Source organism: Guyanagaster necrorhizus, assembly GCF_019112545.1.
Source record: "Guyanagaster necrorhizus MCA 3950 unplaced genomic scaffold BT62scaffold_8, whole genome shotgun sequence".
NCBI classification, from domain to species: Eukaryota; Fungi; Basidiomycota; class Agaricomycetes; order Agaricales; family Physalacriaceae; genus Guyanagaster; species Guyanagaster necrorhizus.
Window position 1 is genome coordinate 66,710 of NW_025064887.1, and position 21,181 is coordinate 87,890.

The following is a 21,181-nucleotide window of genomic DNA, read 5'->3' on the forward strand; positions in this document are numbered from 1 at the left end:
TTTAGTTGTGCTGACTAAGCTTCCCATGGTCTTGTGTCTCTTGGCTTAGCGTAAATAGGGGTGAAAAGAAAGGAAAAAAGGGATAAATCGTAACACTGGGAGTTGCAGTTTATATGCAGATTTGCCAATTTTGGCAAGGACTTTGAATGGACCCATTCGTTTGTCTGCCAGTTTCTGTTTTGGCCTTAGTAGGTGGAGATTCATTGTATCTAATCAGACTCTGTCATTGGTTGAATATTCATGGGCTGCTCATTTATGCTTGTCATACTGCTTCTTTATTGTAGAGGTGGCCTTTTCAAGAGCTGTTTTGGTTTCTTCATGGATTTTTGCCATTGTGGCTGCAAAGTCTTTTGAAGCTGGTGTCATCATATGGGCCTGTCCCATTTCTGCCACTGGTGGGTTTCGCCCATAGTTCACAAAGAATGGGATTTTACCTGTTGCTGAGTGAATCCTGTTGTTGTGTTGGAATGCTGCTAGTGCCAGCCATTCTGTCCAATTGTCTTGTTAGTAACTAACAAAAAGTCATAAGTGCTTTTCAATTTCCTGGTTGGCCCGTTCTGTCTGGCCGTCTGTCTGTGGGTGATATGCCATTGAGGCATTCCTTTTGATGTTGAGGAGTTGGTACAAATCATCCAAAAATTTGGAGACGAATTGTGGTTCTCTGTCTGAAATTACCATCTGAGGCATGCCATACTTTGCATATATCTCATCCCATAGTATCTTTGCCCATTCCTCGGATGTCAATTCTGTAGAACAGGTGATCGGGATGATCACCTTTGAGAAGCAATCGACTATGATGATGATTGCATTATAGCCATCACTTTCAGAGAGTCCAGTTATCATATCCACTGAAATGTGGGTCCATGGTGATGAAGAGACTTCATTTGGGTGTAATGGTGCTGCTCTGGGTTGCGTTGAAGTCTTGCCTCATTGGCAAACCTCATAAGCTTTGACATATCAGGTGATATCATGATCCATCTTTAGCCACCAATACACTCTCAGGACTAATTCTTTTGTTTTAGCAGTACCGGAGTGTCTAGCAGTCACATGATCGTGACATATAGCGATGATATCACCCCACAGTCTTTGATCCCTTGGAATGTAGATCCGTTCATTATAACAGATCAATCCCCCTTCTTTCTTTAGCCCATGCTCATGGTTGAGTGATGGGGCAATTCTTTGATCCCACTTGTGTGGGTCTCTGGTGGCGCTCTTGATGCATTCGTGCATCTCTTCTTCCATGGGCATAATCATTGTCTGGAAGTGCTCCAGCCATAGTAACACGACCTCCTTGTTGTCATCTCCTCCTTAGTTATGATCCACCCTGCGGCTGAGGAAGTCGGCTTTCTTGTTTGCTACTCCAGCTTTATGATGGAGTGTCTACTCGTACTCCGATAGTTCTGTTACCCATCTGGCTTGTCTGCAATTAAGCTTCTGGGGCTGTCAGAAATATCGAAGGTTCTGATGATCTGTCCAGATCTTGAAAGTCTGAATGGCTCTAATGAGATAATGCTGCCATTCAGCAAGACCGAGCATTATAGTGAGGAGTTCTTTGTCGTAGATTTCATAGTTCCATTCTGTTACCATTAATGCTTTTGACATAAAGGTGACTGGTCGCCATTTGCCATCCTGTTTCTATGAGAGTATGGCTCCAACTGTGCCTTTGCTGGAGTTGGCTTCCACCCGGAACTTCCCATCCTGGCTTGGTATAGCCAGAGTGACATCTTTGGCTAATCAGCATTTGAGGTCGTCAAATGCTGCCTGTTGGGAAATTCCCCAGCTCCATGGGGAATTTCTGGTTAATTGTGTCATAGGTCAGACTGTTTTGCTGTAATCCCAGATAAACCGTCGGTAGAAGTTGGTGAATCCAAGGAATGATTGTAGCTCCTTCTTCTTGGTTGGTTCCGGCCATTCAGTTACCCCTGCCACTTTGACGGGGTCCATCCTAATGCTTCTTTCACTGATAATGACTCTGAGGTATTCCGTTTCTAGTCCCTCGAATTCGCATTTTTCAGCTTTGAGGAAGAGTCGATGCTTCCTCATCAAGGATAGCACCTGATATACTATCCTTCAGTGTTCTTCTTTGGTCTTGGACATAATCAGTATGTCATCCAAGTAGATTGTGACGTTTCCTATGGCGATGAGATCTTTGAAGATGTCATTCATCATCTATTGAAAGGTGGCTGGTGAGTTTGTTAATCTAAAGAACATAACCGTTGGTTCAAACAATCTATGGTTTGTCTGAAAAGCGGCCTTCCACTTGTCGCCCTCCTTGATTTGCACATTGTTATATCCCCACCGAACATCCAGTTTGGTGTAATATTTGGCACCTCAGAGTTTGTCCATTAACTCCGAGATCAATAGAAGGGGATAATGATTCTTGATTGTCATTTCATTGAGCTTCCGATAATCCTGTACTGAACGTAGTTTTCCATCCTTCTTCTTGACGAAGAAGAAGGGTGATGCCATTGCTGACTTCGATGGGCGAATCCTCCTGCTGGATAAGTTCTCTTCGAGAAACTTGTCTAGCTCTTGTTGTTTATTATTGCTTAGCGGGTAACACTTGCAATCTAGGTTGGCATTGGCATTAGGGGTTAATTTGATGGTGTGGTCCCAGGGCTTCGCATCAGGTAGTTCGTCGAAATTTTCCTTTTTCAATAAATCCTGATAGTCACATGCCCATTCAGATACCAATTCCTCAAATGTCCTTTCCTCTTTTTCCATATTAGCTTTTGCCACTAGGTCATTAGTGTGATGTACTGCTCATATGCTAATAGCCCTTTGTAGGTCTACAGCAAGAATGATTTTGCTGTCTTCCATTTCTTCATCCCATCGGTCCTCAGGATCTTCATCTGGTAGTTCAAATGGAATTTTCTGGCAATGACATCAAGCGAAGATGATGCGTCCGGTTTTCCAATTGATTAGTGGATTGTGTCTGATCAGCCAGTCATGACCAAAGAACACTTCTTTCGTTCCTAGGTTGGTCATGGCTAGATCAATTCATTCTGAATAATCACCAATGGTGAGTCTAAGCTCTACATATTCAGTGATCAGTCCAGCTTGGTTCCTTGTTCCATCTGCATTATAGATGGGAATGGATGCCATTGTTGCCTGAGTGGGCAATTGATGCTTGTTGATGAAAGCTCAATTGATGCTACTCCCTGTGCAGCCACTGTCAATTAAGACAGTGACTGCATGGGTTGATCGAGATGTTAACATTTTGATCTATGCCTTGGCTAGTAAGTCATTTCCTGTGGTCTTGGCCCTTTGAATGAATTTTCATGGTCCCCGTAATTCATCGAGCCACTCTAGAGCTCAGCATCATTCCGCAACTCACATCCCAGCAATCATGTCGTCAATCACTTCCTTGGCTCAGGACTTGTGCACCCAATTCTTGAGTACAGCCTTTGCCTCGGCTTCATTTTTCACATCTTTGATGGCTCACCAAGTCCATTCAGTATCGAATGGCTTGAGCCAACCTGTGGTAGGGCCCTCTGCCCTTGTTCGGCCCAGAGGCAGTTGAGTCTGTTTTATATTTTTAGTTTGACACACTGTTGGCAATGACACATCTTTGGGGCTCTCTGCCCCTCTTTGGCCCTTTGTTGGTGCTTGAGTCTTAAAAGTCGATTCCTTAGGTGATTCTGGGGTTCAAGTAATAGAGTCAGGTATATTCAAATGCATGCATAATTTAGACATAGGGGGTGGTACTATAGAAGGTGAAATATTAGTCTGTCCAGCAGAATATGACCCATTACTCTTGTCCTTGGCTGAGGCAGTAGAATCACTTACTGCTCAGCCTCATCTTTTACCTCCTTGGGTTTGTCATCATCTCTAAGGTCCTGTGCTTCCTTTGTCAATTTAGCGATCTGTGCTCTGATGTTCTCCTATGTGCACTTGTTCTTCTTCTCCAGGCAGTTCCACACCATGTAGCCTGATCGGCCACAATTAAAGCATTTCCCCTCCTTCTTGAGGTGATCCATATCAATCTGCTTACCCATTCTGGTACTTGGACCCTTACCAGTTTGCTTTCTATCATTCTGGGAAGTTGGGGCTGAGCCGCTGGGCCTGGCAGATATGGTCATGTGGGAGGTTGAGGGCTTCGAGCCCTGTTCCTGGTATCTGTGCAAATCCCACAGGTTTGTCACTTCCACCTTCTGTTGTTGTTGTTCCTGCCACATCAGGACAATTCATGCCTTCCAATCATTGTAGCCGATCGGCACACTATGGCCGAGATCTGAGATGGTTTTCAGGTAATGAGGTGGGACTCCCCGCTTCATATACTTGACCATTCATCCTGAGTTGGCTATGTCCTCCCAGATTCTGGCCAGCTTTCCAAGTCGCTCTAATTTGTCAAAGTAGTCAGGCGCTGCCTTATTGCCCATTCTGTATTCCTTTATTTTTGATTTGTAGACTTCTCATACAGCAGGATCCATGAATTTGTCGCAGATCATCTGCTTTAGTACTTGCCAGGTGGGATACCAATTGTGTTGCTGGATGGTTGACCAGAAGTTAGAGGCCAGTAGTACCCATCATACCTTTGCCTTATCTTTAAAGTAGGTGGTGGCATAGTTTACCTTGTACATGTTGTGAAGGAAGTACGAGGCAAAGACCTGGAAGTATTGGTCGCAATCCATGAGGAAATGGTCAATATCATCTGAAGCTCCTTTAAAGAGAAGGGGCTCCCACTCAAGTGTCGGCCTGACGTTTAATATATGTACCTTTGGATCAAGAGGCGACATCAGATTTGGGAGTTCCCCCCCAGGGGGACTGGCCCAATCTGTTGGGGGCCCTGGAAAGGAATGCAGAGACCTATCATCAGCTATGGGGCTTCTTGGAGTTGGTGGTCCTTCCTTTCAGACGATCCGCCTATCCTTGATAGTCCACCCCTGTGCTATTGCTTCAGGGTCATCCTTCTTTTTGTCGGCAGATGCTGATCTGGTTGCTTTGTCGGAAGGTGGCTGTCCTCTTAATAGTCGGCTTCCTGTGCCAGTCTAGAGATTCAGGTGGTATATTCTTGGCTGTCCATAAGACCGGGTTAGCCAAGATGCCATGCTGCAGACGGCCGATGTGGTGAGCAAATATCTTGATGTCGCTGTTTGAATTGAGGATGCCATGTTTGCTGACTTGAACAGCATCACACTCAGTGTCCACAGCATCAGTGCTTCCCATTTGCTGAATCTTGGTCGATATGGTGGCATCGCCATCATCTGATAATGTAAAAAGCATTGATTGAAATTAAAAATAGCATGCTCAGTTGTGGCATACTGTAAAATCTCCTCCTGTTCAACAGGATCGGCTGCAGTATACCTTTGCCCCAGAGACAATTGTAGCCAATGATCATCTCTCTATAATTCGGCTACCTGTTTTTAGTATAACTGAATAAACTCCTCCTCCCACACTTCTCGTTCTCATCATTTCTTCTCCTGTTCTTGGCATGTAGTTATGCTGATGATACTCCCCCACTCAAGAATGGGGTCCATGGCTCAGTCCCCTTAGTCCTCCTCCTCAGCCTCGTCATCTCCTTTGGCCCCCTTGTCGGTGGTCCCCTCAAGGAGGGAACTGCCTTGCTAGCTGTAGGTTTCTAGGGCAAGTAGGTCTGGGCTGAGTACTTGACTCGGCGTCATTGGGTCCAGGTCGAGGAGTAGGCTCTCAGTTGGGCTGCTTCTCTTCTCCTTCTGCTGGCGGCACTACTGCTCTGCAATACTGGCAGAAGTTTCTGTAGAACTGGGGGCAGAGGAAGAGGTCAGCGATTGGCCCATCGAGAACCCTTTTGAGGTCTCTGGTGGAGTCAATATATTCATCGTTGCCCCCGATTGTTTCCTGGTCTGATGGTATCCTATTTTCCCGGATGGGGATATCATCAGTTTCAGCGATGGTATCTGTCTCATATGATAACAGGCGATCATCATCGAGGAGTGTCGACTCCCCATGGTGGTAGTCGTCGGCATGGATGACTCCAGTAGTTGGCCCGGTCTAAGGGTCGGGCTCACTGGTGGGAGTGGCTGGTTCCTGGAATGGAGAGTTGGTAGTGCTGATTGGGGTATTGTGGAGTCAGTCTGGGGTGTACTGCCAGTGGATCTGTCAGTCAGTCCATGTCTGCCCTTCGAGGAACTGGGCAAGGGATTGGGGGGTTGGCCATATTGGGTTTGGTACCACTGCATCATGCCTTGGTAGGTGTGAGGCTCCTTCCTGTTCCAGTCTACTGGCTGCTTTTGATGCTGCTTGCCAGTATCGGACCTCATCCCTGTTGGTGTCATCAAAGAAGGGGTTGGGACTACTGACCCTCGTCCCTCTTCCACTACTTCTTGTGGTACTTCTGGTGCCTGGAGCCATCCGAATGGCATCCAGAGAGTCTCTAGTCCGGCGCCCAATTTCAGACTGGGCAATGGTTGTTCTTGACACAGTGATGCTGTGCTCGGGAGAGGGGATGGGGGTGTCGGTTCAGGTTCATCAAAACCCTGTAGCCCAAGAGTTTCCAGGGTCTCAGACAATTGCCAACAGAGATCTTGGGGGATACTCGTGTTGCCGCTGCTGCTCCTTCTCTTCCCTAGGATGCCCTTGAGTTGAGCTCCCAGGCTCGTTTTCTATTTCTTCAGGGTGTCGGACAGAGTTTTGGACAGAGGCAGGGATGTCATAGAGGGGGAGGTCTGGTGTGATATTTCAGAGAATTGTGTGGATATGCTGGAACTCTTGGTAGTGTTGAATGGCCCAGATGGTAATAGATTAGCATCCACGGCACAGCTGTATGATCACCAATAAACCAATCAAGGTTCCAATGATAGAAGCTAAGAGTTCGAAGAACTCATGAGTAAAGTTTGGGTCAGACGGATTTAAGGCAGGGGGCATTCAGTTTCTCAGCATGGTTGGGCCTGAGAAAGAGAAGCAAGAAGCTTCGAGCTAATTGTTAAGCCCAAACTCCACGTGACTATTAACACATGGTAAACAGTTCGGTACCTTGCACTTCGGGTATGTCTGACTGAGTTCACTGATGTGTTAACAGAGGTTTGTGGTCAAGGCGTTGCAAGTTGCTCGAGATAGAATGATAAAGAATAAACTTTAGCTCAAAGCTGGGGTATTACAGCGAGAACTATACTACTTATATACTGTTTTGTTATTGTGCCATAAATAAATGTTCACAAAAAGCTGTTGTCTGTTATAGAGCTGTTACCCCTGCTGTTGCCAGGCTCTCCACAAAAGCTATTGTCTTGCTGTTGTGCTGTAGTCATTGCACTGCAAGTTGGGGATAAAAAAGGTATTGTCTCTCCCTTCACAGCACACAGCAACGTGATAGGAGAGTGACTGACTGGGTTGCTGAGCTAAGCATTCCCACGGTCCTAAGCACTGGCCTAAGTGCTCTGACTAAGCAAAGATAGAGGTCATTTCCAAGGAAAAAAAAAAAAAAATAGAGAAAATCATAACATTATCCTCTCCTTAAGACCATCATCCCGATGGTTAAGTTAGGGTAAGTCTTCCTTGCCCAAAGCAGGTGGGCAATCTGCTGGATCTCTCAGCCTTTCATTGGCAGGCTTCAGACAAGTCGGAGGCATAGTACATTGCTCTTCACTGTATGTCCCCACTATTTCTAGCTTGTCCATCAAACTGTCATCTTCATCATCCTCTGTAACATGCCATCTGCTATCGGCAGGTTGGTTGATGTATATCTGGTGAGATATCATCTCTTTTCCTGTTGTCGCCACATTTGTTTCTGCAGATATCATGTTGAACATGACCCCCTTTATGTCCACTTTATTGATCTTGTGTTCGTAGTCACAAATCACATCTTCTGCATTCATATATTTTTCATTGATCCATTGATTTGATTCTGGCCCATATCCTTTCCAGCTGACCAAGTAGTCAATGGTTGTTTTCATACCTCCCCCTTGTGCTTTAACCTTTCGAGTTTTGTGGTTTAGCACCTCATCGATTTTGTAGTGTTCTTCATCATTGATGAGTTCTGCTGGTGGTGGAGGTGGCTTTTCTTGGTTTGGAAAGGCTGGCGCCACATATGGAGTTAATAATATTTCATTAAAAACATTATGGATTCTCTATGTCACCGGAAGTTGCAATTTATATGCAGATTTGCCAATTTTGGTCAGGATTTTGAAAGGACCTGTTTTTTTGTCTGCCAGTTTCTGTTTTGGCCTTGGTAGGTGAAGGTTCATAGTATCCAGCCAGACCTTGTCATTGGCTGAATATTCGTGTGCTGTTCGTCGGTGCTTGTCATACTGCTTTTTCATTGTTGAAGCAGCTTTTTCGAGGGCCATCTTTGTTTCTTTGTGGATCTTTGCCATTGTCATTACAAAGTCTGTTGATGCCGGTGTTGTCATGTGGATCCATCCTGTTTGCACTACTGGTGGATTCCATCCATAATTCACAAAGAAGGGTGTTTTACCTATTGCCAAGTGAATTCTGTTGTTGTGTTGGAATGCTGCTAGTGCTAGTCATTCCATCCAGTCGTCTTGCTGGTAACTGACAAAAAGTCGCAAGTACTTTTTGATTTCCTGATTAGCCTATTCCATTTGGCCATCTGTCTGTGGGTGATATACTGTGGAGGCATTCCTTTTGATGTTGAGGAGTCGGTACAAATCATCCAAGAATTTGGAGATGAATTGTGGTCTTCTGTCCAAAATTACTATCTGAGGCATGCCATACTTTGCATAAACCTCATCCCATAGTATCTTTGCCCATCCCTCAGATGTCAATTCTCTGGAACAGGCAATCGGAATGATCGCCTTTGAGAAGTGATCGACTATGACGATGATGGCATTATAGCCATCACTTTTGAGAAGTCCGGTTATTATATCCACTGAAATGTAGGTCCATGTTGATGAAGGGATCTCATTTGAGTGGAGTGGTGCAGCTCTGGGTTGTGTTGAAGTTTTGCCTTGCTGGCAAACCTCGCAAGCTTTGACATATCAGGTGATATCATAGTCTATTTTGGGCCACCAATAGTCTCTTAAGACTAATTCCTTGGTTTTAGTGACCCCGGGATGTCTGGCAGTCCTGTGATCATGACATGTGGCAATGATGTCACCCTGCAGTCTTTGATCTCTCAGGATATAGATCTGTCCATCATAATGGATCAATTCTCCTTCTTTCTTTAGCCTATGCTTGTGGTTGAGTGATGGGGCAATTCTTTGATCCCACTTGTGTGGATCTCTGGTGGCGCTCTTGATGCATTCATGCATTTCTTCTTCTGTTGGCATAATCATAGCTCAGAAGTGTTCTGGCCATAATAATATGACCTCCTTGTTGTTGTCTCCTCCTTGGTTATGGTCTGCCCTGCAGCTGAGGAAATCGGCCTTCTTGTTTGCCACTCCAGCCTTATGATGGAGTGTATACTCATACTCTGATAGTTCCGTGATCCATCTAGCTTGTCTGCAATTAAGCTTTTGGGGTTGTCGGAAGTATCAAAGATTTTAGTGATCTGTCCAGATCTCGAAAGTTTGATTGGCTCCAATGAAATAATGCTGCCATTTGGAAAGGGTGAGCATTATGGCAAGGAGTTCCTTGTCATAGATTTCATAGTTGTGCTCAGTTACTGTGAGCGCCTTTGACATGAAGGTGACAGGTTACCACTTGCCATCTTGTTCCTGTGAAAGTACGGCTCTGACCGTGCCCTCGCTGGAGTCGGCTTCCACCTGGAATGTCCTATCCTGGCTTGGTATAGCCAGAATGACATCTTCAGCCAATCAGCATTTAAGGTCATTAAATGCCGCCTGTTGGGAAATTCCCCAGCTCCATGGAGAATTTCCGGTCAATTGTGTCATAGGTCGGACTATTTTGCTGTAGTCCCAGATGAATCATCGGTAGAAGTTGGTGAATCCCAGAAATGATTGTAACTCCTTCTTTTTGGTTGGTTCTGGCCATTCAGTTACACCCATGACCTTGATAGGATCCATCCTAATACTTCCTTCGCTGATAATGACTCTGAGGTATTCCGTTTCTAATACCTCAAATTCACATTTTTCAGCCTTAAGGAAGAGTCGATGCTTTCTCATCAAGGATAACACCTGACATACTATTCTTCGGTGTTCTTCTTTGGTTTTGGACATAATTAGTATGTCGTCCAAGTAGATTGTGACCTTCCCCATGGCGATGAGATCTTTGAAGATGTTGTTCATCATCCACTGGAAGGTGGCCAGTGAGTTTGTTAGTCCGAAGAACATAACCATCAGTTTGAACAAACTATGGTTCATATGAAAAGTGGCCTTCCACTCATCGCCCTCCTTGATATGCATGTTGTTGTATCCCCACTGAACATCTAGTTTGGTGTAATATTTTGCACCTCGAAGTTTATCCATCAACTCCGAGATTAGCGGAAGGAGATAATGGTTCTTGATTATTATCTCGTTGAGCTTCTGGTAATCTTGTACCGGTCAGAGTTTCCCATCCTTCTTTTTGATGAAAAAGAAGGGTGATGCTATTGGTGACTTTGATGGCTGGATCCTTCTGCTAGATAGGTTTTCTTCGAGGAATTTGTCTAGTTCTTGTTGTTTGTTATTGCTTAGTGGGTAACACTTGCAATCCAGATTGGTATTGGCATTAGAGATTAGTTCGATGGCATGGTCCCAGGGCTTTACCTCAGGTAGTTCATTGAAACTTTCCTTTTTGAACAAATCCTGATAGTCATGTGCCCATTTGGGTATTATTTCTTCGAATGTCTTTTCCTCTTTTTCGGTATTGGCCTTTGCTGCTAGGTCATTAGCATGGTGTACTGCCCGAATGCTAATAGCCCTTTGCAGATCGATGGCAAGAATCGTCTCATCGTCTTCCATCTCTTTATCCCATCGATCCTCAGGATCTTCATCCGGCAGTTGGAATGGAATTTTCTGGCATTGACATCGCACAAAGATGATCTGTCCAGTTTTCCAATTGATTAGCAGGTTGTGTCTGATCAGCCAATCGTGACCAAGGAATATCTCTTTGGTTTCTAGGTCGGTTATGGCTAAATCAATTCATTCCGAATGATCTCTGATAGTGAGCCTAAGCTCTACATATTCAGTGATCAGTCTGGCTTGGTTCCTCATCCCATCTGTGTTATAAACTGGAATGGGTGCTGCTGTTGCCCGAGTGGGCAATTGATGCTTGTTGACAAAAGCTTGGTTGATGCTACTTCCCGTGCAGCCACTGTCAATCAAAGCAGTGACTGTATGGGCCAATCAGGATGTTAGTATCTCGATCTGTGATTTCGTTAATAAATCTTTTCCTGTAGATTTAGCTCTTTGGATGAACTTTTATGGCCTATGCAATTCATCGAGCCATTCGAGGGTGTGGCATCGTTCCACAACTCGCATGCCAGTGATCATATCATTAATTACTTCCTCGGCTTGGAACTTGTGTACCCAGTTCCTGAGCACGGCCTTTGCTGCTGCTTCATTCTTGTCATCCTTGATGGCTCACCAAGTCCATTTGGTATCAAATAGTTTGAGCTATATCGTGGGGCCCTCTGCCTCTGTTCAGCCCAAAGGCAGTTGAGTCTGTTTTACATTTTTAGTTTGATGAGCTTTTGATGAAGATGCACCTTTGGGGCTCTCTGCCCCTCTTTGGCCCTTTGTCAGAGCTTGAGTTGTAGAAATTGGTTCCTTAGGTGATTCTGGGTTCTGAGTAATAGAGTCAGATATTTTCCAATGCATGCATAATTTAGATATAGGGAATGATACTACAGAGGGTAAAATGTCAGTCTGTCCAGCAGAATGTGACCTGTTACTCTTGTCCTTGGCCGAGGCAGTAGAATCACTTACTGCTCGGCCCCATCTTTTACCTCCTCAGGTTTATTATCATCCCCAAGGTCCTGTTCTTCCTTTGCTAACTCGGTGATCTGTGCCCTGATTTTCTCCCATGTGCACTTGTTCTTCTTCTCTGGGCAGTTCTACGCCATGTGGCCTGGTCAGCCACAATTGAAGTATTTTCCCTCCTTCTTGAGGTGATCCACGTCAATCTGCTTACCCGTTCTGGTACTTGGGCCCTTACCGGTTTGCTTCCCATCGCTCTGAGAAGTTGGAGCTGAGCCGCCAGGCCTGGCGGACATGGTCACATGGGAGGTTGAGGGCTTTGAGCCCTGTTCCTGGTACCTATGCTGGTCTCACAGGTGCGCTGCTTCTGCCTTCTGTCATTGTCATTCCTGCCACATTAGGATGATTCGTGCCTTCCAGTCATTGTAGTCAACTGGCATGCTATGGCCAAGGTCCGAAATAGTCTTTAGGTGATGAGGTGGCAGTCTCCACTTTATATACTCGACCATTCATCCTGAGTTGGCTACATCTTCTCTGATCTCAGCGAGTTTCCTGAGCCGCTCCAATTCGTCGAAGTAGTCCAGTGCTATCTTGTCACCCATCTTATACTTCTTCATCTTCAACCTGTGAACTTCTTATACAGCAGGATCCGTGAACTTATCACGGATCATCTGCTTTAGTACTTGCTAGGTGGGATATCAATTGTGTTGCCAGATGGTCGACCAGAAGTTAGGGGCCAGTAGTACCCACCATACCTTTGCCTTGTCTTCAAAGTAGGTGGTGGCATAGTTTACCTTGTACATGTTGTGAAGGAAGTACAAGGCAAAGACCTGGAAATATTGGTCACAGTCTATGAGGAATTGGTTGATATCATCCAAGGCTCCTTTAAAAGGAAGGGGCTTCTGCCCAAGTGTCGGTCTGATATTTAATATCTGTGCCTTTGGATCAAGAGGCGATATCAGATTCAGGAGTTCTGCCCCAGAGAGATCAGCCCAATCCGTTGGGGATCCTGGAAAGGAGTGTAAAGATCCATCATCAGCGATGGGACTTTTTGGAGTCGACGGTCCCTCCTTTTAGACGATCCTCCTATCTTTGATGGTCCACCCCTGTGCTATGGCCTCGGGGTCATCCTTCTTCTCGTCAGTCGGTACCAATCCACTTGCTTCATCAGGAGGTGGCTGTCCTCTGTTATGATTTTTCCTATTTTTCTCCTATTTCTTTTCTTTTTTCTCGGAAATGACCCTTATCTTGCTTAGTCAGGGTGCTTGGGCCAGTGCTTAGGACCATGGGAATGCTTAGCTCAGCAATCCAGTCAGTCATCATTCTACTGCGCTGCTGTGTGCTGTGAAGGGAGAGACAATGACTCTTTTGTCCTCCAGCTGTGGTGCAGCAGTAACAGCACACAGCAGAACAATAGGCTTTTGTGAAGAGACTGGCAACAGCAGGGAAAACAGCACAACAGCAAGACAACAGCTTTTGTGAATGGATATTTATAGTACGATAACAGAATAGTATTTAAGCAGCATAGTTCTCGCTGTAATACCCCAGTCTCGAACTAAAGTTTTACTTCACCATCTTATCTCGAGCTCCTACTCCTTGCAACACCTTGACCTCACAACACTCTCATCACATCAGTGAACTCAGTCGGACATACCCAAAGTGCGAGGTACTGAACTGTTTATCACATGTTGATTGTCACGTAGAATTTGGGCTTAACATCCTCCCAATAATCAGCTTCCTGTGCTGGTCCAGAGATTTGGATGGTATGTTCTTGGCTGTCCATAAGACTGGGTTAGCTGAGATGCCATGCTGCAGACAGCCAATGTGGCGAGTGAGTATCTTGATGTCGCCATTCGAATTGAGGATGCTGTATTTGCCGACTTGGGCAGCATGATACTCAGCATTCATGGTATCGGTGCCTCCCATTTGCCGAACCTTGGTCGATATAGTGGCATTGCCATCATCTGATAATGTAAATAGCACTGATTGAAATTAAAAATGGCGTGCTCAGTCGCAGCATATTGTAGAATCTCTTCTCACTCGGTGTGGTCAGTGGCAGTATACCTTTGCCCTAGGGACGATCGGAGCCAGCGATCATCCCTCCATAACTCAGCTGCCTGCTCCTGATACAACCAAACAAAGTCTTCTTCTCATGTCTCTCGTTCCTATCGTTTCTTCTTCTGTTCTTGGCACATTGTTATGCTGATGATACTCCCCCACTCAAGGATGGGGTCCACCATCTGGCTGCCTTGGTCCTCCTCCTCGGCCTTGTCATCCCCTTCAGCCCTCTTGTCAGTGGTCCTCTCGAGGAGAGAACTGCCTTGCTGGCCAAAGATTTCCAGGGCAGACAGGTCGGGGCTGAGTACTTGACTCGGCATCGTCGGGTCCAGGTTGAGGAGTAGGCTTCCAGTCAGGCTGCTTCTCTTCTCCTTCTGCTGGTGGCGCCACTGCTCTGCGATACCAGCGGAAGTTTCTATAGAACCAGGAACGAAGAAAGAGAGCGGTGATTGGCCTATCAAGGATCCTTTTGAGGTCCCTGGTAGGGTCAATATGCTCATTGTCACCTCTGATTGTTTTCCAGTCTGACAGTATCCTATCTCTCCAGATGGGGATATCGTCAGTCTCGGCGATGGTGTCTGTCCTGTATGATAAGGGACGGTCGTCGTCGAGGAGTGTCGACTCTCTATGGTGGTAGTCATCGGCATGGACGACTCCAGTAATTGGCCTGGTCCAAGGGTCAGACTCACTGGCGGGAGTGGCTGGTTCCCAGAACAGAGAGTTGGTAGTGCTGACCAGAGTATTATCGTGTCAGTGGGGTACATACTGCTGGCCAGTCTGATGGTTGGCCCATGTCTGTCCTTCGAGGAACTGGGCGAGAGATCGGGGAGTTGGCTGTATTGGGTCTAGTACCACTGTATCACACCTTGGTAGGCATGAGGCTCTTCCTCATCCTTGTTCCAATCTACTGGCTGCTCTTGATGCTGCTTGCCAGTATCGGACCTCATCTCTGTTGGTGTCATCAAAGAAGAGGTCAGGACTACTGACCCTTGTTCTCCTCCCACTGCTCCTTGTGGTGCTTCTGGTGTCTGGAGCCATCTGAATGGCATCCAGGGAGTCTCTAGCCTGGTGCCCAATTCCAGACTGGGCAATGGTTGTTCTTAACATAGTGATGCTGTGCTCGGGGGAGAGGGTGGGGGTGTTGGGTCAGAGTCATCGAAACCCTGTAGCCCAAGGGTTTCCATGGTCTCAGACGATTGCTGACAGGGGTCTTGGAGGGTATTCATGTTGCTGCTGCTGCTGCTCCTCTTCTCTAGAACGCCCTTGAGTCGAGCTCCCAGGCTCGTCTTCTGTTTCTTTGGGGTGTCAGACAGAGTTTTGGACAGAGGCAGGGATGTCATGGAGGGGGAGGTCTGGTGTGACATTTCAGAGGATTGTGCGGATACGCTGGAAATCTTGGTAGTGTCAGATAGCCCAGATGGTAATAGATTGGTGTCCACAGCACAGCTGTATGATCACCAATAAACCAATCAGAGTTCCAATGATGGAAGCCAAGAGTTTGAAGAACTCGTGAGTAAAGTTCAGGTCGAATGGATTTAAGGCAGGGGGCATTCAGTTTCTCAGCACAGGTGGGCCTGAGAAAGGGAAGCAAGAAGCTTCGAGCTAATTGTTAAGCCCAAACTCCATGTGACTATTAACACATGATAAACAGTTTGGTATCTCGCACTTCAGGTATGTCCGACTGAGTTCACTGATGTGTTAACAGAGGTGTGTGGTCAAAGCATTGCAAGTTGCTCGAGATAGGATGGTGAAGAATAAACTTTAGCTCAAAGCTGGGGTATTACAGTGAGAGCTACACTATTCAAATACTGTTCTGTTATCATGCTATAAATAAATGTTTACAAAAGATATTGTCTGTCATAGAGCTGTTATCCCTGCTGTTGCCAGGCTCTCCACAAAAGCTATTGTCTTGCTGTTGTGCTGTAGTCATTGCACTGCAAGTTGGGGATAAAAAAGGTATTATCTCTCCCTTCACAGCGCACAGCAACACAATAGGAGAGTGACCAACTGGGTTGCTGAGCTAAGCATTCCCACAGTCCTAAGCGCTGGCCTAAGCGCTCTGACTAAGTGAAGATAGAGGTCATTTCTGAGGAAAAAGAAAAGAAAATAGAGAAAATCATAACAGATGGGCAAAAATACTATGAGATGAGGTTTATGCAAAATATGGCATGCCTCAGGTGGTAATTTCAGACAGAAGACCACAGTTCATATCCAAATTCTTGGATGATTTGTACTGACTCCTCAACATCAAGTAGAATGCCTCCATGGCATATCACCCACAGACGAACGGCCAAACAGAATAGGCCAACCAGGAAATTGAAAAGTACCTTAGACTTTTCATCAACTATCAACAAGACGATTGGACAGAATGACTAGCATTAGCAGCATTCTAACATAACAACAGAATTCACTCAGCAACAGGCAAAACCCCGTTCTTTGTGAACTATGGGCGAAATCCACCAGTGGCAGAAACAGGACAGGCCCATATGACAACATCAGCATCAAAGGATTTTGCAACTTCAATAGCAAAAATCCACAAGGAGACAAAGACAGCTCTCAAAAAGGCTGCTTCAACAATAAAGAAGACATATGACAAACACTAATGCACAGCCCATCAGTATTCAACCAACAACAAGGTTTGGTTGGATACAACAAACCTACATCTACCAAGACCAAAACAGAAACTTGCAGACAAACAAATGGGACCATTCAAAGTCCTATGAAAAATCAGAAACTCCGTATACAGGCTGCAGATTCCTGCAACCTGAAAAATTCATAATGTTTTCAATGAATCATTATTGACACCATACGTGGCACCTGCATTCCCAAACTAAGAATGACCACCTCCACCTCCACCAGAACTCATCAATGATGAAGAACACTATGAAATTGATGAAGTGCTAAACCACAGAATCTGAAAGGTTAAAGCATGAGGCAGAGACATGAAAACAACCATTGACTACTTAGTCAGCTGGAAGAGATATGGACCAGAATCAAATCAATGGGTCAATGAAAAACACATGAATGCAGAAGACACGATTCAGGACTACAAACACAAAATCAATAAATTGGACATTAAGGTGGTTATGTTCAATATTATATCTGCAAAAACAGTGGCGGCGACAACAGAAACGAAGATGGTATCTAGCCAGATATACATTAACCAACCTGCTAACAGCAGAGGACATGTTACAGAGGATGATGAAGATGACCCTGCAATAGATGAGCCACAAATAGTGTGGACATACAGTGAAGAGCAATGTATCACACTTTTGACTCATTTGAAGCCTGCACTGGAAACATCAAGAGGTCCAGCAGATCGGCCATCTCCTGAATGGTGAGGAAGACTTTTCTAACTTAACCATCAGGATGATGGTCTTAAGAAGAGGGTAATGTTATGATTTTTCCTATTTTCTTTTTTTTTTTCTTGGAAATGACTCCTATCTTTGCTTAGTCAGGGCACTTAGACCAGTGCTTAGGACCATGGGAATGCTTAGCTCAGCAACCCAGTTGGTCACTCTCCTATTGTGTTGCTGTATGCTGTGAAAGGAGAGATAGTGCTCCTTTTGTCTTCAACTTGCAGTGCAACGATAACAGCACAACAGTATGACAACAGCTTTTGTGGAGAGCCTGGCAACAGCAGGAGTAACAGCTCTATGACAGACAATATCTTTTGTGAACATTTATTTATAGCATGATAACAGAACAGTATTTAAGTAGTGTAGCTCTCACTGTAATACCCCAGCTTTGAGCTAAAGTTTTATCTTCACCATCTCATCTCGAGCGAACTGCAAATGCCTTGACTACACAACACTAGTAACACACAAGTGGACTCTGACAGTATAACCTGAAGTGCAAGGTTCTGTCAGTTTATCATGTGTCACTGGTCACATGGAATTTGGGCTTAACACTTTAAGCCAGCTTTTATTTCAGACTAAAAATATTAGTATAATGTGTATCTTTAGCAGGTTCTCTGATATTTCAGTTTATCTATTTGTCTGTAGTTATTGACAACAATATCTCAATAGAAAATTCTTTATAAACTACAAAAAGAGATGGTTCATATATTACAAAAGGCATTTCAGCTACTTGTATCTGATTTCTTATTGGAGAAAGTAGCTGTCTACTTATATAAATCTTACAAACTATCACAGGCTCATCTTTTACTCTGCAATGTAGACCATGTTTATCAAACTGATAAAATACATGAATATGGATTTCATGATTCTACTGATAATACAAATACTTATATTCAAATATAAATATATCTTTACTGATTGTGATAGCTCCAATGGTTTTTATATCTATAGTTAGCTTGATCTCAGCTGTTATATCTGCTAGTGCATTTGGATTTTTTAATACAGATAAGTATATAATTTCATATTTATGTTTTAAGAATTTATACTTTTACAAGTTTCAATATTTTTATTTAGCTAATAAATGCTTTATAAAATATTAAACAGAAACTGAAGCTTCCTTCAGATATATCTCTTTTTATTGATATCAGCTTCATAAGCTAGATTTTGAAGTTGACAAAAAATTTAGATGATCTATATCTTTTTATATCTTAGAAGAGTTTTTCAAAGCACTTTAATTCACATTTAAAAATGATTTAAATAACTATATCAGCCAGATCAGGATCTATAATGAGAAAAAAAACTTGAAAATGCTCTGCTTAACATTTCTGCTTTCAATAAAATCTTTCAAAAAGCAAAACATTTTACAAGAATGTTTTTTCAATTTTAAAGTCAAAAAAATTTTCATAAGACTGTCATCACTTGTAGTCACTCATAGTATCTGCAGACTATTCATAACTCATGTATTAGCAGTTTTTAATGATATCACACTTTCTAATTTGAAAGACCTTTCAGTTATTTATATAAGCTAAAGCAGACTTAATCTTCTCATTGAACTAGTTTTGTAATTTCATACACTTTTGAAATGATTTGAGTTGAAATTTTTATTTAAGCTCAAAGAGTTTTTTTTTTTTAGAGGCATCTCTCTCATTGATGTTTTTGATTCTTCATCATGTTCCTCTTTCTGAGCTAAAGCATATTTTGGATATTTTTATTTTAAGAGACAACAGTTCTGCTATTGTTTTGCATTTGATAGATCTGACAATTGATTTCTATAGCAATAGAATGGATTTTCTAGATAGACTACTCAATTATATAATTCATTCATGCAAGAAGAAATTGGACACATTCAGATTGATACTTCATAGCATTCTTATAGTAGAAATGCTGAAAACAAGAATGTTAATATCAGTTACAGGGAAAAAGATGCAATCAGAGTAAAAGAAGCTGTAATGTGATATTATTATGCACATGCTGCTAGCCTCTGCTTTATATCAATACCAACCTAGGATTTATCAAGTTATCTAACAAATTTCATCAGCTTCTCATCATTTTTTATTATCTATTCATTTCATTTTATCTTTATTATTTCACATCTATATTTTATATTCTAGTATTTAGATCCTGAACACAATAGTGAATAATTGACATTGAAGCCCAATAGACTCTGATTCAGAATTAGCTACCATTAGTATATAAATCATATACAATTGTTATAGACATTCAGTTCAAATATCAACTTGAATAATCAATATTTTTCATACTCACTTCTGAGTTTTCTCTCATTTGATAGATTCTACTTTAAAAGATACCTCTCTTTCTATCTCTTTGATAAACTCTATTCTATCATTTTAATGTTTTAAATTTTGACTCAAGAGTAATATTGCTAATAGTTTTGTTGATATTTATACAATCTGTCATTCTCTATATATACATTCAACTTCACTTTTTGGCATAATTTTAATAAACATCTTGTGATATAAAAAAATAGCTTTTATTTATTATTTCACCCTTAATAATATGCTATTAGTCATCTTTCAAATCTTTTTTTCATACTTGTTTTTATAAAATATCGACTACTCTTATATTGTTTGTAACTACAAAAATGTATTTCTGAAGAAATCTGTGAGTTGAGAAAACACAATGGCTATATCTATATATTTTAAAATACTCATCTCACAATTAGAATATAATTTATTAAAATCTAAAATTGCAAAGCAACTATATTGTAATATAATGTTATAAATATAGCTTATTCTAATTTATTACATCTCTTTGATTAAAGGCAATTTTAAGCACTTTTTTGTATCATCTAGATTAGGGCTTTGATTACATAATATACTATAGCTGAGCTCATTATCTAGCACAGTGTATATAATACTGATAGCATTTAGCCATTGATTAGACATAGTGTTCTGTATATCTATTACTGCTTTTGCACTTTAAATTTGTTGAAAATCTTTAAATTCAGTTTTGAATTGATAGTTTATTTGTATTTAAATTTTATCAGCTCTATCATAAAGATTTTTTTCATGATTTGCATATTACATATGCAACTAGTTGAAGATTTTCTTATTTAGACATCTTTTTTTGATATAAAGCTGTTGTTTTATTTTTGATTCATCTCAATATTACATTCATATAGTTTTTATAAAATGTTATTTTTTTGAATCTTTGTATTACATTTTTATGTTTACTATAAAAGTTTTCTATTTTTTGGAAATAAGAACTAAAACTTGCAGTTATATATACCTAGAGTAGCTAAAAATAACAAAAGCTGATAATATTGCCTAAATTAATATTTTATATTATGATTGAAAAGCAAACTAATAAGATATTTAAAAAAAATGACTTTTAAGAGTCATCATAGTGAAATAGAGATCATATGAGTGTGGAAAAGAGAAAAAAGAAAAATAAAGAGTTTTAATCTGATAAAATTATAAAATCAATCAAAAGTGACAATAGTAATTATGACTGATCTTACTCTTTATTCTGCTTAGTGCATATAAGATAGTCTAAAAAATATAACACTATCAAAAAAAAGCAGCAAATCATATGAAAAAATAATAACTGCAATTATACTAAGTTTATTTAGATTTACTAAACTGTTTGTTAAAGACTAATTTTATTTTTTTATAGAGATTGCAATCAGATTTCAGATTGACAAAAGAAAACATATTAAAAGCAAAAATATCAAACGAAAATTGTATTATAAATAACTAAATAAAATCTTTGCTTTACTACTCTTAATTACTCTCTAATATAGAAAAGCAGTCATCAGCAACAAATACATTCAAAAAAACATATGTAATATATATATAAGATAAAAATTTTATTAAACAATATTAGAAATGAGTAGATAAATAATTTATAAATGTTAGAGATAACAAATATATTCAGAAAAATATATGTGAGAAAAAAAAAACATAACAGTGTTGGATACAACAAATATATTCAGAAAAACATATAAGATATATAGAATGACAATTTTTTTAAATGCTTAGAATGGCTAAAAGACTGAAATAGCTGGAT